This window comes from Symphalangus syndactylus, chromosome X, assembly GCF_028878055.3.
Source record: "Symphalangus syndactylus isolate Jambi chromosome X, NHGRI_mSymSyn1-v2.1_pri, whole genome shotgun sequence".
Taxonomy (NCBI): domain Eukaryota; kingdom Metazoa; phylum Chordata; class Mammalia; order Primates; family Hylobatidae; genus Symphalangus; species Symphalangus syndactylus.
Genome location: NC_072447.2, coordinates 134,737,158 through 134,751,862, shown reverse-complemented (window position 1 = coordinate 134,751,862; position 14,705 = coordinate 134,737,158). Strand labels below are relative to the sequence as shown.

At 41.3% G+C, this 14,705-nt stretch overlaps 1 pseudogene; it reads left to right on the top strand.

The window, feature by feature from the left end:
- LOC129475894 (MAPK regulated corepressor interacting protein 2-like) overlaps nucleotides 1-14,705 on the top strand; it is a 91,264-nt pseudogene that overhangs the window by 32,027 nt on the left and 44,532 nt on the right.

Genomic DNA, 14,705 nt, shown 5'->3' with positions numbered 1-14,705 from the left:
GGTAATAGAATATCACAAGGCAAGTGGAGGCAGGGAGAGATCACAGGACCACAGGACCGAGGCGAAATTAAAATTGCTAATGAAGTTTTGGGCACCATTGTCATTGATAACATCTTACCAGGAGACAGGGTTTTTGAGATCAACCAGTCTGACCAAAATTTATTAGGTGGGAATTTCCTCTTCCTAATAAGTGTGGGAGTGCTATGGGAGACTGGGGTCTATTTCGCCCCTGCAGGCTCCACCATAAGAGAGGGCTACGCCCAGGAGGGCCTTTGGTAGGCCTACTCCCAGGCACGCATTCTCTTTCTCAGGGATGTTCCTTGCTGAGAAAAAGAATTCAGCGATATTTCTCCCATTTGCTTTTTAAAGAAAAGAAATATGGCTCTGTTCCGCTCGGCTCACTGGCGGTCAGAGTTTAAGATTATCTCTCTTATTCCCTGAAAAATTGCTGTTATCCTGTTCTTTTTTCAAGGTGCTCAGATTTCATATTGCTCAAACACACATGCTGTACAATTTGTGCAGTTAATGCAATTATTACAGGGTCATGAGGCGACATACATCCTCCTCAGCTGACAGGATTAAGAGATTAAAGTAAAGACAGGCATAGGAAATCACAAGGGTATTGATTGGGGAAGTGATGTGTCCATAAAATCTTTACCATTTATGTTTAGAGATTGCAGTAAAGACAGGCATAACAAATTACAAAAGTATTAATTTGGGGAACTAATAAATGTCCATGAAATCTTCTCAATCCACGTTCTTCTGCCATGGCTTCAGCCAGTCCCTGACTTCCTGCAACATGTATATATATATACGTATATATATACACATATGTATATATATATACACACATAAGTATATATATACATATATGTACATATGTATATATACACACATACACATATATATGTGTACATATGTATATACATATATACACACATACACATATATATGTGTACATATGTATATACATATATACACACATACACATATATATGTGTACATATGTATATACATATGTACACACATATATACGTATATACGTATATATACACACGTATATACCTATATACGTGTGTATACACACATATATACGTATATACGTGTGTATACACATGTATATATATGTGTATACATGTATATACACATGTATATATACGTGTATATATGTATATATATATGCATGGAAATAATCCAAATTTATTTATTTATTGCCTAGACAAATTGTATTGTAGTGCTTTCCATCTTTATTAGTACATTGATTTTTCTCAATCTTTGTCAAGCATTATTCTTTAACTAGTGGGAGAATACTGTAAGACTTATATCTAAAAGACAAATTATAAAACACACACGCACACACACACACACACAAACAGACACACCCCATAAAGTCTCAGGAAATACTTGAAGAATATGTAGTGTCATGGGAACATGCCCAGTTTTGATGTTAAATGACGAGACCATGAGATGAAACTGTGAATACCCTTGATAGGAACTGAAGATATGTAGTATGAGTATCATGCCATGTGGAGCACATATGGCATGCAGTGATGACAGCTATCTGGTCCCTCCTCTATAGTTCATGCCAAATTGTTTTCTGCAATGCAACACATGAGCTAAAACATGAAGAACTCTCTGGTTGTCTGGAAGGGGAGCCAGAACAGAGACCACCAGGATATGTAAATCCTGGTGGTCTCAGAGCCTCAAGCAATTTTATCCCTGTGCCTTCATCCCCAAATTTATCCCCCGAGGGAGACAGTTTGATGCCATGGAAAGTACTGGGCCTATAAATCTGAGGTAAATCGTAATCATATAGACTAGGTGAGGAGGATTTTAAATGTCTGAAGAAATAAGATTTCTGATGAGGGTGGGTGGTTTCGGCCTTGGTTTGATTTCAGATGGAAAACAAAAGCAAAATTGCCACAGTAAGACCAGATGACTCCAAACTGGGCAAAAAGCAAGGCAGCTGTGTTTCCTTATGCCTTTGTCTATGGGTGGCGTTTTTTCAGACAAGAAGGGCGGGAGAAGAAGACTCCAAGACACCTGTTGGCACATCTAGAGCACTACTGCCACCGTTAGGACATAGTTAAGCAACGCCCTACATGCTATGCCTAAGCCATATCAATGTCCTTCCCTTGAAGACAGTCCTTCCACCTGCTGGGGAAGGTCTGGCCTGTGGGGAGGGGGAAGAGGCTTGAGCTCCATGCTGCTCATCCTTGCCTTATCCTCTATGACCACACTTTGGGAGGCTGAGGTGGGCAGATCGTCTGAGGTCGGGAGTTCAAAACCAGCCTGGCCAGCTTGGTGAAACCCCATCTTTACTAAAAATACAAAAATTAGTCGGGTGTGGTGGCAGGCGCCTGTAATCCCAGCTACTCAGGAAGCTGAGAATCGCTTGAACCCGGGAGGGGGAGGTTGCAGTGAGCCGAGATCTCGTCATTGCACTCCAGCCTAGGCAACACAGTGAGACTCCGTCAAAAAAAAAAAAAAAAAAAAAAACGAGACCTGGACATTGGTAGTGTCTTGGTATAGAACCTGGAGAGTGAAGGAAAGTAAATACTGTGAAGGTCCCTTGGTAAAATCCAGTTTCTTGTACGCGGTACTGATGCTACCAGAGACCCAAAGACCTATAGCAAGATGCCAGCACATGAAAGCCTGCCAACTGTTGCTCCAAGGGGCAGGAACAGGAGACAGATGCCCACAAGAGCCTGCATGTGTGTTTGAGTGGGTTCCTGCTGTCCAGCAAACAACTGGGGAAACGGAGGCCCTGCCCCGGAACTTCCTGTGCCAGGACTGCCTGGCAGCTGTTGCTTCACTCCAAGCCCCTCACTCTCCAGGTTCTACACCAAGATACCGCCAATGTCCAGGCCTCTCTTAAGACCTTAGAGGAGAAGGCAAGAAGACCTAGCCTGGAGCCCAATCCTCTTCCACCTCAGCACAGATTAGACCTTCCCCCACAGCGAGGCTTCCAGGGAAGGACACTGTAATGGCGGATTCTGTCTTCAAACTGTTTCCTCACGGTGGCAGTAGTGCTTCACATTTTCTTGGAAGCTGTGTCTAGGAGCCCTCTTCTCCCGCCTTTTCTGTCTGAAAAAACGCTACCCAGAGACAAAGGCGCCACCAAACATGGCCACCAGGAGATTTGTCCAGTTTGATACAACCTTGTCTTACTGTTGAATTTTTGCTATTTTCTTTCCATCTGAAAACAAAATGAGGCCTAAACCACCCATGCTCCTCAAGAATCTTGTTCTTTCAGAAATTAAATATACTCCTCACTGAGACTATCTGGGTATGATTTACTTCACACTGTAACAGGTCCAGCAAGTTCCATGGCATCAAATTGTCTCCTTCAGGTGATAAATTGGGTGGATGAAGGTACAATAAGGAAAAATTTATTTGAAACTTGGAGAAGATCTTTGGCAAACAGTTTACAAATCCTGGTGGTCTTTGACCTGGTTCCCCTCTCGGACAACCGGAGAGTTCATGTTCTAGCCTCCTGTGTTGCATTGTAGGCAAAAATTTGGTTTAAGTCATAGAGCAAGGACCATCTGGTCATTACTCCCTGGCCTATATGCTCCATATGGCGTGATCCTCATAGTCCCTGTGTTCAGTTCCTATCGAGATTACTCAGTTTCATCTCATGGTCTCAGCATTTAACACCAGAACACAGCATGTTCCCATGCATTACATATTCTTCAGGGATTTCCTGAGACATTAGATGCTGTGTGTGTGGGGGATGGGTGTGTATGTCATGTCCTGTCCCTTGGAGCAAGAGTTAGTAGGCTTTCAGGCAGTGTTACTGTATCACAGTCCTTTGTTGCAGCAGTATGAGAACACCAAAGACAGGCCTGTTCCAGGTGTGATAAAGCAGGAGCCAGTATGTTTTCTGATAGTCTCAAGGGCATCTAGTTGTCTAAAGACTGAAAGGACCTAAGTTTTACATCTTCTAGTAGAGTTGTTTTTTGGTTTTGTTTTTTTTTTAGATGGAGTCTTGCTCTGTCGCCCAGCCTGGAGTGCAGCGGCACGATCTCAGCTCACGGCATCCTCCATCTCCCAGGTTGAAGGGATTCTCTTGTCTCAGCCCCCCGAACAGCTGAGACTACAGATGGGGTCCACCACGTTTGGCTAATTTTTGTATTTTTAGTAGAGACGGGGTTTCACCATGTGGGTCAGGCTGGTCTCGAACTCCTGACTTCATGTGATCAGCCTGTCTCAGGCCCCCCAACGTGCTGGATTACAGGCTTAAGCGACTGTGCCTGTTCGTTGCTTTTTATTTTTTATTTATTTACTTTCTTAGTGTAGTTGTTACACATAAAGGGATGGGAAACAAAAGGAGTGAAAAGGATTGAAAATTAATCCACATTTTAAAAGTGCTTGTCTGTTGGAGGTAGCATTACCCATGATCTCACTTTCTTAGTGGTGGCAGTGAACCGAGTTACCCCGAGTAACAGGCGGCATATCCATATAGGTTGACAGCAACTTCAGTCCTTGCCTCCTCCGAAGAAATAACTCGACTGAGGGGCAGAAAGCAGAAAAAGAGACTGAGGCAACATTCAGAGCAGGAGTGGAAGTTTAACAGGCTTTAGAACAGGAAACAAAGGAAAGAAAGAACCCTTGGAAGAGATCCAAGTGGGTGCCTGAATGGCCAAGAGAACAAAAAGACCTTTTAACCTTGATCCTGGGACCTTACAGGCTTGCCTCTTGCCCATGATTCTTCCTTTAGGGTGAGCTTTCCGCATGCGCAGTGCTCTCCTTACCCTTTGGAATTGAGCACCGTGCACTGTGTTTAGGGAGTTATACACATGCCCACCTGAGGCTTTTTTCCTTTTTCTGGTGGCATGTACCCGGAACATCATATTTCGCCATTTTGTGTCTTAATACGCGTGCCCAAGAAGCTGCTTCTCCCTGGGGCCTGCATTCAGTTCACATGTTTAATATTAACAGGTGTGGGCCATCAGGAGATTGCCTCTCCCTTGCTACCAAATTATCATTTTCAGGGAGACAATGTGATCATTGCTTAACCATCACGTGACATTTCTATTGGGTGGGGGAGAGCCCTTTCCTGCCCTGCTCATTGCCTATGTAACTAACTGTAACAACTTTACTTTTTCATGTATGACTATTGTGTCAGGCACATTTTGAAGAAGCATGAGTGTTTCTGCAAATTCAAAAACAGGTGGCAAAAGTGACATCAATGACAATGGTGCAGTAGACACTTTCTGTAGTCCATCTCTCCAGAAAAGCAACTCAAAACAATTAATAATATGTAATTATACGATCATTTTCTCAGCACGATATATGGGGTATTAATTAAAAACCTACAGCTAATAATATAGTCAAGAGGGAATGACCGAAAGCTTTGCTTCTAAAATCATGAGCAGCAGAAGAACACCCATTTTTGCCACTTCTATTGAACATTATACTTAAAATTTTAGCCCGGGGCATCAGGCAATTAAGATATAGAAAAGGTATCCCAGTTGAAAAGAAAAAATGGAAATTATTTCTCTTCACAAATACGATGATCTTATAAAAAATGCTTAAAAATCCAGAAAACAACAATATTAGAGCTAGTGAACAGTATCTAGCAAGCACAGCAGGATAGAACATTAACTCGGAAAAATCAGTTGTGGTTTTATTTGTGTACACTAGCAATGAATAATCTCAAAATTAAGAAAGCAGTTCCCTGGAAATAAACCCAGACGTTGTGGCCAATTCATTTTTGACAAAGGTATTAAGGTCATTTTATGAGTAATTAATAGAGTCTTTAACAAATAGTACTTAGAAAACTGGTTATGCATATGCAAAAGGATGAATTTAGGCCGGGCGCTGTGGCTCATGCCTGTAATCCAGCACTTTGGGAGGCTGAGGTGGGCGGATCACAAGGTCAGGAGATCCAGACCATCCTGGCTAACGGGGTGAAACCCTGTCTCTACTAAACAATACAAAAAAAAATAGCTGGGCGTGGTGGCGGGCGCCTGTAGTCCCAGCTACTCTGGAGGCTGAGGCAGGAGAATGTTGTGAACCCGGGAGGCGGAGCTTGCAGTCAGTGGAGATTGTGCCACTTGCACTACAGCCTGGGTGACAGAGAGAGACTCGGTCTCAAAAAAAGAAAAAAAAAAGGATGAATTTAGTCCTCTGCCTCACATTATATCCAAAAATAAGTCAAAATGTATCAAATTTCTAAATGTAAGAGCTAAAGCTATGAAACCTTCAGGGACACTATAGGGATAAATCGTCACGACTTTAGATTTGGCAATGATTTTTTAGCTATACCACCAAAAGCACCAATTAACAAAAGAAAATATAAATTGGACATTCCTGAAATTAAAAACTTTTTGCATCAATATACACTATCAAGAACTTGAAAAGCCAATTTACACAATGTGAGGAAACATTTGTAAATCAATTATCTAGAAACTTCTAATACCCAGTACATATAAAGAACTCTTAAAACCTAGAAACAAAAAGATAGATAACCCAATTTATATCGAAGAGATAAGATATCATGGCCGGGCGCGGTGGCTCATGCCTGTAATCTCAGCACTTTGGGAAGCTGAGGTGGATGGATCATGAGGTCAGGAGTTCCAGACCAGCCTGGCCAACATGGTGAAACCCCGTCTCTACTAAAAAACACAAAAATTATCAGGCATAGTGGCATGCGCCTGTAATCCCAGCTACTGGGGAGGCTGAGGCAGAAGAATCGCTTGAACCCAGGAGGCGGAGGTTGCAGTGAGCCAAGATCGCACCACTGCACTCGAGCCTGGGCAACACAGCAAGACTCCATCTACAAAAAAAAGAGAGAGTTATCAAAAAGATAACCAATGGAAGAAATTTGAAAACACCTTAAGTGAAAGAAACAAGACTAAAAAGACCACTTACTGAGATGATCAGTAGTGAGGGAAAGTAGATGAATGTTTGTCAGGGGCTGGGCAGAGAGTGGAATGGGGAATGATTGCTTAATGGATCCAGGGTTTCCTTTTGTGGTAATGAAAATGCTTTGCCAATAGATAGAGATAGTACTTGCACTGCATTGTGAATGTACTAAATACCACTGAATTTCACACATTTTAATGGTTAATTTTATGTTGTGTGAATTTTACAAACTCAGTTTTAAAAAGTGCCAATACTTTTAAAGCTGTCATTATTTCAATCAATAATTAATTCTATTTGAAAAGTACTCAAGTTATCAGTGAAAAACTTGTTTTAACTGTTATACTACAAGGTGGCTGGGCACGGTGCCTCATGCCTCTAATCCTGGCACTTTGGGAGGCCGAGATGGGAGCATCACTCTAGGCCAGGAGTTCAAGATCAACCTGATCAGCATAGCGAAGCCCCATATCTAAAATTTTTTTAAAAATGTAACTAAAAAACTGTTATTCTACAGGGGAATTTGAACATTAGTTTATAAAAGTCCATATTATATGTGCATAGGCAAAAGTGATTATTTCTTCTCATTATGTTTGACCTACCATATGTTTTCTACTTTATAATTTCATAAATTCTCCTAGAGTAAAATATGAAAAAATTACAAGCTCTCAAAAATATATATTGATGTAGATATATTCGATGAGTATAAGGTGATACTGAAGATTTTGTACAAAATTTCAAACGTTATGCATCCAATTATATTTAAACTGTGTCGAGTGTGTATTTATATCTGTCTATATGTATATTACAAAATTTTTAATGCTGTATATGTATGATTTTTTAGACAGTGTCTCACTCTGTTGCCCAGGCTAGAGTGCAGTGGTATGATTATGGCTCACTGCAGCATCAACCTCCCTGGGCTCAGGTGGTCCTCCCACCTCTGCCTTCTATGTAGCTGGGGCTTCCATTGCATACCACCGTGCTCAGCTATTTTTTGTATTTTTTGTATAGACGAGGTCTCACTACATTGCCAGGGCTGACCTTGAACTCCTGGGCTCAAGCTATCCACCTGCCTTGGCCTCCCAAAGTGCTGGGATTACAGTTGTGAGCCACTATGCCCGGCCAATGCTCTACATTTTTAATCATGGTAGATGTTATACTGAGTATATGTTTGAAGATGGCATTTTTGGCCAACAAATTCATATCGTCAATTCATCATTATATAAACAGAGACACTAATGAAGCATTCTAGCTGCATGTGAGTGGTGTGAATGCATCCATCTTACAGTTTTCTTTTTGTTTTTGTTTTTTGTTTTTTGTTTTTGTGAGACAGAGTCTCGCTCTGTAGCCCGGGCTGGAGCTCAGTGGTGTGATCTTGGCTCACTGCAACCTCCGCCTCCTGGGTCCCAGTTCAAGCAATTCCCCTGCCTCAGCCTCCCAAGTAGCTGGGATTACAGGCATGCGTCATCATGCCCAGTTAATTTTTGTATTTTTAGTGGAGACGGGGTTTCACCATGTTGGCCAGGCTGGTCTTGAACTCCTGACCTGGTGATCCTCTTTCCTTGGCCTCCTAAAGTGCTGGGATTATAGGTATGAGCAACCGCGCCTGGCCGTACAGTTTTCTTAGGTTACACATCTAGGTGACTGAATGTGTGAGATGCCTATTTCAACTACAATTTGTTGAATTTTGTTATCTTTCTTTGAAGATTTTAAAGATAAAGTTTTAAGGTAAGAATTAGGAATAAGAATTCTAGAAGAATTAAAAATTCTAATTTTCAGAGGTATAAGTATGTATTATGCATCTGTTTATATTGTATATAAATATGTATTTATATGTTTATGTATGTTTAAATATATATATATTTTTTAGCCAGGTGCGGTGACTCACGCCTGTAATCCCTGCACTTTGGGAGGCCGCGGTGGGCGGATCACCTGAGGTCGGGAGTTTGAGACCAGCCTGGCCAACATAGCAAAACCCCATCTCTACTAAAAATACAAAATTAGCCGGGCTTGGTGGTGCACACCTGTAGTCCCAGCTACTCCGGAGGCTGAGGCAGGAGAATCCCTTGAGCCCGGGAGGTGGAGGTTGCAGTGAGCTGAGATGGCGTCACTGCACTCCAGCCTGGGAGACAGAGTGAGAATCCATCTAAAAAAAATTAATATATGTATATGTATTTTTTAGATTTAAAAGTGAAAATTGAGAACTTATGTTTTGATGAATAGTCCAATTAAGAAGTTCTTTGCAAATATTTTATTGTCTAAAATTCAGGTATTGCAAATTTTTTATGAGAATATCAAAAACTCAACAATCAGATGTGAAACTTCTAATTCTTCAACCTTATGTATAGCTAAATTCAGTTAAAATGTAAATTTATTGTGTGTTTGACTGTATACATAGAACTTTTTATCTGTGTATTGAAAAAAATGGGAGTGAATATGGAAATGGTTATCACTGTTTAATATATAGTTTTATGACATTGCTTTTCTCTTCATCAGCATATGGTTACGTTTTACTTTGCAAGTTCTATGTCTTTGTTACTAATGAAAAAATATAGGACTGATTCCTAATGAAAAAGAGTAAGACACATATACAACAAAGTTATAAGACAGCGTAAGTCATAGCCATTTAATGACACTGGGAAAAGTTTCTGTTCTAATGCTAAATAATGAAACCATGAGACAAAATTCTGTGATCCATCTAATTAGAATTTATAGTCATTCCTGTATTTGTGTCCATTCAAGTAGGGCTGTGTGTGTTTTCTCAGGCTGGAGAACTATCCGAACCCTTATGTTAGAGCCCCACTAAATATCAGCCTCCCTCTCAACATATAAGGCCTATTGACTAGGTCAGATCGTGCGGTAAAACTCCTAGGGAACCTGGGTAGGGAGTCAGGACAGGAACCACATGGCCTGGTGCCTAGATTTGCTCTTCTGAAAGACCTTAGGGGTAAAACTTTCTTTTTTCTTCCCTCCTTAGGCATGGAAACCTAAGGTCTGTCCCCAAAACTACAAGACTATTTGACATCATAATAAAACACTGCAGATACGATGCTGAGTGAGTAAGAGTAGAAATGGGAAGACTTGGTTGTGCAGTGACTGAGTTCTTGAAAAGAGGAGATGCTTGATGAGGGTGAGTGAATTACATCACTGTTTAATATCCAATGGAAACCAAAAGCAAATGGCTAAGAGTGGAATATGTTTACATGAATTGAGCAAAATATTGGGTAGCCGTAGTTTCTGGTGTCTTTGTTTCTTCATGGCCTTCTTTTTGAAACGTGTAGTCATGTATGTGTACACATTCAAACAAAAAGCTGATAGTGTCTACTTTACTAAAGTAATATTCTTGAGGCCAAATTTTAAGATTTACCTTTATTTGCCAAGCGCAGTGGCTCATACCTGTAATCCTAGCACTTTGGGAGGCTGAGGCGGGCCGATCACAAGGTCAGGAGTTCGAGACCAGCCTGGCCAACATAGTGAAACCCCGTCTCTACTAAAAATACAAAAATTAGCAGGGTGTGGTGGCACACACCTGTAATCCCAGCTACTCGGGAGGCTGAGGCATGAGAATCACTTGAAACCAGAAGGCAGAGGTTGCAGTGAGCCGAGATCGTGCCTCTGCACTCCAGCCTGGGCGAAAGAACAAAATTCCGTCTCAAAAAAAAAAAAAAATTTACCTTTATTTACAGTGAAGGTGTGAAATGTTGAAAAATAAGACTTAGTACTGTGGACATTCAAATGAATTCACGCTCCTTAAAGGTTTCTTAAAATACACACTTGGTCTGATCCAAACCACAGTGTACACAGTAATCCACTTTTAATACAGATTTATTTTTTGCTGAAATTAACAATGTACTTATTGAAAGATATGCATGGAAATAATCCAAATGAGTTGCCTTGACAAGTTATATGGTAGCGGTTTTCTTCGTTATTAATACATGAACAATTCTTAATATTTGTCAAGCATTATTCTTTAACTTACTATTTGGAGAATACTGTAATACTTATACCTAAAAGACAAATTATAAAACTCTCAGAGAAACATACCATTATAAACACACACAGCCCATAAAGTCTCAGGAAATACTTGAAAAATATGTAATGGCATGGGCACATGCTGTGTTTTGATGTTAAACGATGAGACCATTAGACGAAACTCGGAGTAACCTTGACAGGAATTGAACATGTGTACTTTCAATATCATGCCATGTGGAGTATATATGGCATGCAGTAATGAGCATCGCCTGGTTTCTCCTCTAGTGGCTCATGCCAAATTGTTGCCTACAATGCACCACAGAAGGCTCAGAAGGCTCTCAGAATAGGGAGAACTCCCTGGATGTCTCACAGGGGAGCCAGGTCAAAGACCTCTGGGATTTTTGTTTGTTTGTTTTTTGTTTTTTTGAGACGGAGTCTCGCTGTGTCCCCAGGCTGGAGTGCAATGGTGTGATCTCGGCTCACTGCAACCTCCGCCTCCCGGGTTCAAGTGATTCTCCTGCCTCAGCCTCCCGAGTAGCTGGGACGACAGCCCACCACCACGGCCGGCTAATTTTTGTGTTTTTAGTAGAGATGGGGTTTCACCATGTTGGCCAGGATAGTCTTGATCTCTTGAACTCGTGATCCGCCCGCCTTGGCCTCTCAAAGTGCTAGGATTACAGGCGTGAGCCACCACGCCCGGACGACCTCTGGGATTTTTAAATTGTTTGCCGGAGAAGATCTTTTCTGCTTTCAGAACTTTTCTCCTTTTTGTGTTTTCACCCACCGAATTTATCCGCTGAAAGAGACGGTTTGATGCCACGGAAATTACTGGACCTGTAACTCTGAAGCAAATCAAACTACCACAGACTAGTTCAGGAGAATATGTAATTTTTGAAAGAACAAGGGCAGGTGGTTTAGGCCTTGGTTTGATTTATTTTATTTTATTTATTTATTTATTTATTTATTTATTTATTTATTTTTGAGACAGAGTTTCTCTCTTGTTGCCCAGGCTGGAGTGCAATGGCGCGATCCCTCAACCTCTGCCTCCCGGATTCAAGCGATTCTCCTATCTCAGCCTCCCGAATAGCAGGAATTACAGGCATGCGCCACCACGCCCGGGTAACTTTGTATTTTTAATAGAGACGGAGTTTCTCCATGTTGGTCAGGCTGGTCTCGAATTCCCGACCTCAGGTGATCTGCCCTCCTTGGCCTCCGAAAGTGCTGGGATTACAGTCGTGAGCCACCGCGCCCAGCCTTTAGTTTGATTTCAAGTTGAAAATAAAAGGAAAAAGTGCAGCAGTAAGACCAGCAAGCTCCAAACTGCAAGATATAAAGTATACCGGTTTGGAACGCCTTTGTCGATGGGTGGCTTTTTTTTTCAGGCAGGAAGGGCGGGAGAAGAGGACTCTGAAACAGGGCTTCTTCTGTATGTGGAGCAATACTGCCATCGCGCGGATGTCGTTTTAAAAAAACCCTTCCACCATTACAGGGTTCTTCCCGTGAGGACTACCTGTTGGCCCAGGTCTGGTCTGTGTGGAGGTGGAAGAGGCTTGGGCTCCATGCTAGGAGTCCTTGTCTTCTCGTCTAAGGCCTTAAAAGAGACCTGGATATTGGCAGTATCTTGGTATAGAACATGGAGAGTGAACGTTCTGAAAGCAAATCCTGTAAACTTCCCCTGGAATAACCCTGTTCTATGGGCGCGGTACTGATGCTACCAGAGACCCAAAGACCCATAGCCAGCACGAGAACGTTGGCTGACTCTTGCTCCAAGGGACAGGAATAAGAGACAGATGCCCGCAAGAGCCTCCATGTGTGTTTGAGTGGGTTCCTACAGTCCTGCCCACAGCAGGAGGAACCGAGGCCCCGCCCCACGACTTCCTGGGCCGAGACCTCCTGGCAGCTGCTGGTTGACTTCAAGGACATCACACTCCAGGTTCTACACCAAGATACTGCCAATGTTAAGGCCTCTCTTCAGGCCTTAGAGGAGAAAGCAAGAAGACCTAGCCTGGAGCCCAAGCGTCTGCCATCTCCCACAGTTCAGACTTTTCCCCACAGCGAATCTTTCCGGGAAGGACGCTGTAAGGGCGTATTGTGTCTTTAAACGATTTCCTCACGGTGGCAGTCGTGCTTCACATTTTCAAGGAATCCCTATCTTGGAGCCCTTTTCTCCCACCCTTCCCGTCTGAAAAAACGTCACTCAGAGACAAAGGCGCCAACCAATATGGCTGCCTGGAGATTTGTCCAGTTTGGTGCAGCCTGGTCTTACTGTTGAATTTTTCCTTTTTTTTTTTCCATCTCTAAACAAAATGAGGCCTAAACCACCCATGCTCATCAAGAATCTTCTTCTTTCAGAAATTAAATATACTGCTCACTGAGTTTATCTGGGTATGATTTACCTCACACAGTTACAGGTCCAGCAAGTTGAATGTAGTGAAAATGATTTGCCACTAGATAGTGGTAATGCTTGCACTGCATTGTGAATATACTAAATGCCACGAAATTTCACACATTTTAATGGTTAATTTTATGTTTTATGAATTTTACAAACTCAGTTTTTAAAAGTGCCAATACTTTTAAACCTATCATTATTTCCATGAATAATTAATTATATTTGAAAAGTACTCAAGTTTTCAGTGAAGAAAACTTGTTTTAACAGATATACTACAAGGCAACCAGGCTTGGTGCCTCGTGCCTGTAATACTAGCACTTTGGGAGGCAGAGTTGGGTGGATCGCTTGAGGCCAGGAGTTCCAGATCGGTCTGGTCAACATAGCGAAACCCCATATCTAAAATTTAAAAAAAAAAAAGAAAGAAAAAAACCAGTTGCACTACAGGGGAATTTGAACATTAGTTTATGAAGTCCATATTATATGTGCACAGGGAAAATTGATTATTTCTTCTCACTGTGGTTGACCTATCATATGTTTTCGGCTTTATAATTTCTTAAAGTTCTTCTCACTGTGGTTGACCTATCATATGTTTTCGGCTTTATAATTTCTTAAAGTTCTTCTAGAGTAAAATATGAAAAAAATTCAAACACTCAAAAGTAAATATTGACGTAGATACATTCAAAGAGTATAAGGTGATGCTGAAGATTTTGTAGAAAATTTCAAACAATATGAATCCAATTATATTTAGAGTAAACTGTGTTGAGTGTGTGTGTATTTATATCTGTCTGTAGGTATATTACAAAATTTTAAATGCCATATATATATATATATATTTTTTTTTTTTTTTAGACAGCATCTCACTCTATTGCCCAGGCTGGAGTGCAATGGCATGATCATGGTTCACTGCAGTATCAACCTCCCTGGGCTCCAGTGGTCCTCCTACCTCCACTACCTAAGTACCTGGGATTTCCATTGCAAGCCACCATGCCTGGCTATTTTTTGGATTTTTTGTAGAGACGGGGTCTCACTACATTGCCAGGACTAGTCTTGAACTCCTGGGCTCAAGCTATCCACCTCCTTGGCCTCCCAAAGTGCTGGGATTACAGTTGTGAGCCACTGTGCCCGGCCAATGCTATATATTTTTAATTCTGATAGGTGTTATAGTGAGTATATGTTTGAAGATGGTATTCTTGGCCAACAAATCGTGTCTTTAATTCATCATTATATAAACAGAGACACTAATGAAGCATTCTAGTGGCATGTGAGTTGTGTGAATGCATCCATCTTACAGTTTTCTTAGGTCACACATCAAGATGACTCAATGTGAGAGATGCCTATTTCAACTATCATTTATTGAATTTTGTTATCTTTTGAGATTTCAAAGATCAAATTTTAAGGAAAGAATTAGGAATAAAAATTCAAGAAGAATGAAAAATTTCAGTTTTCAGAGGTATAAGTGTGTATAACACATGTTTAT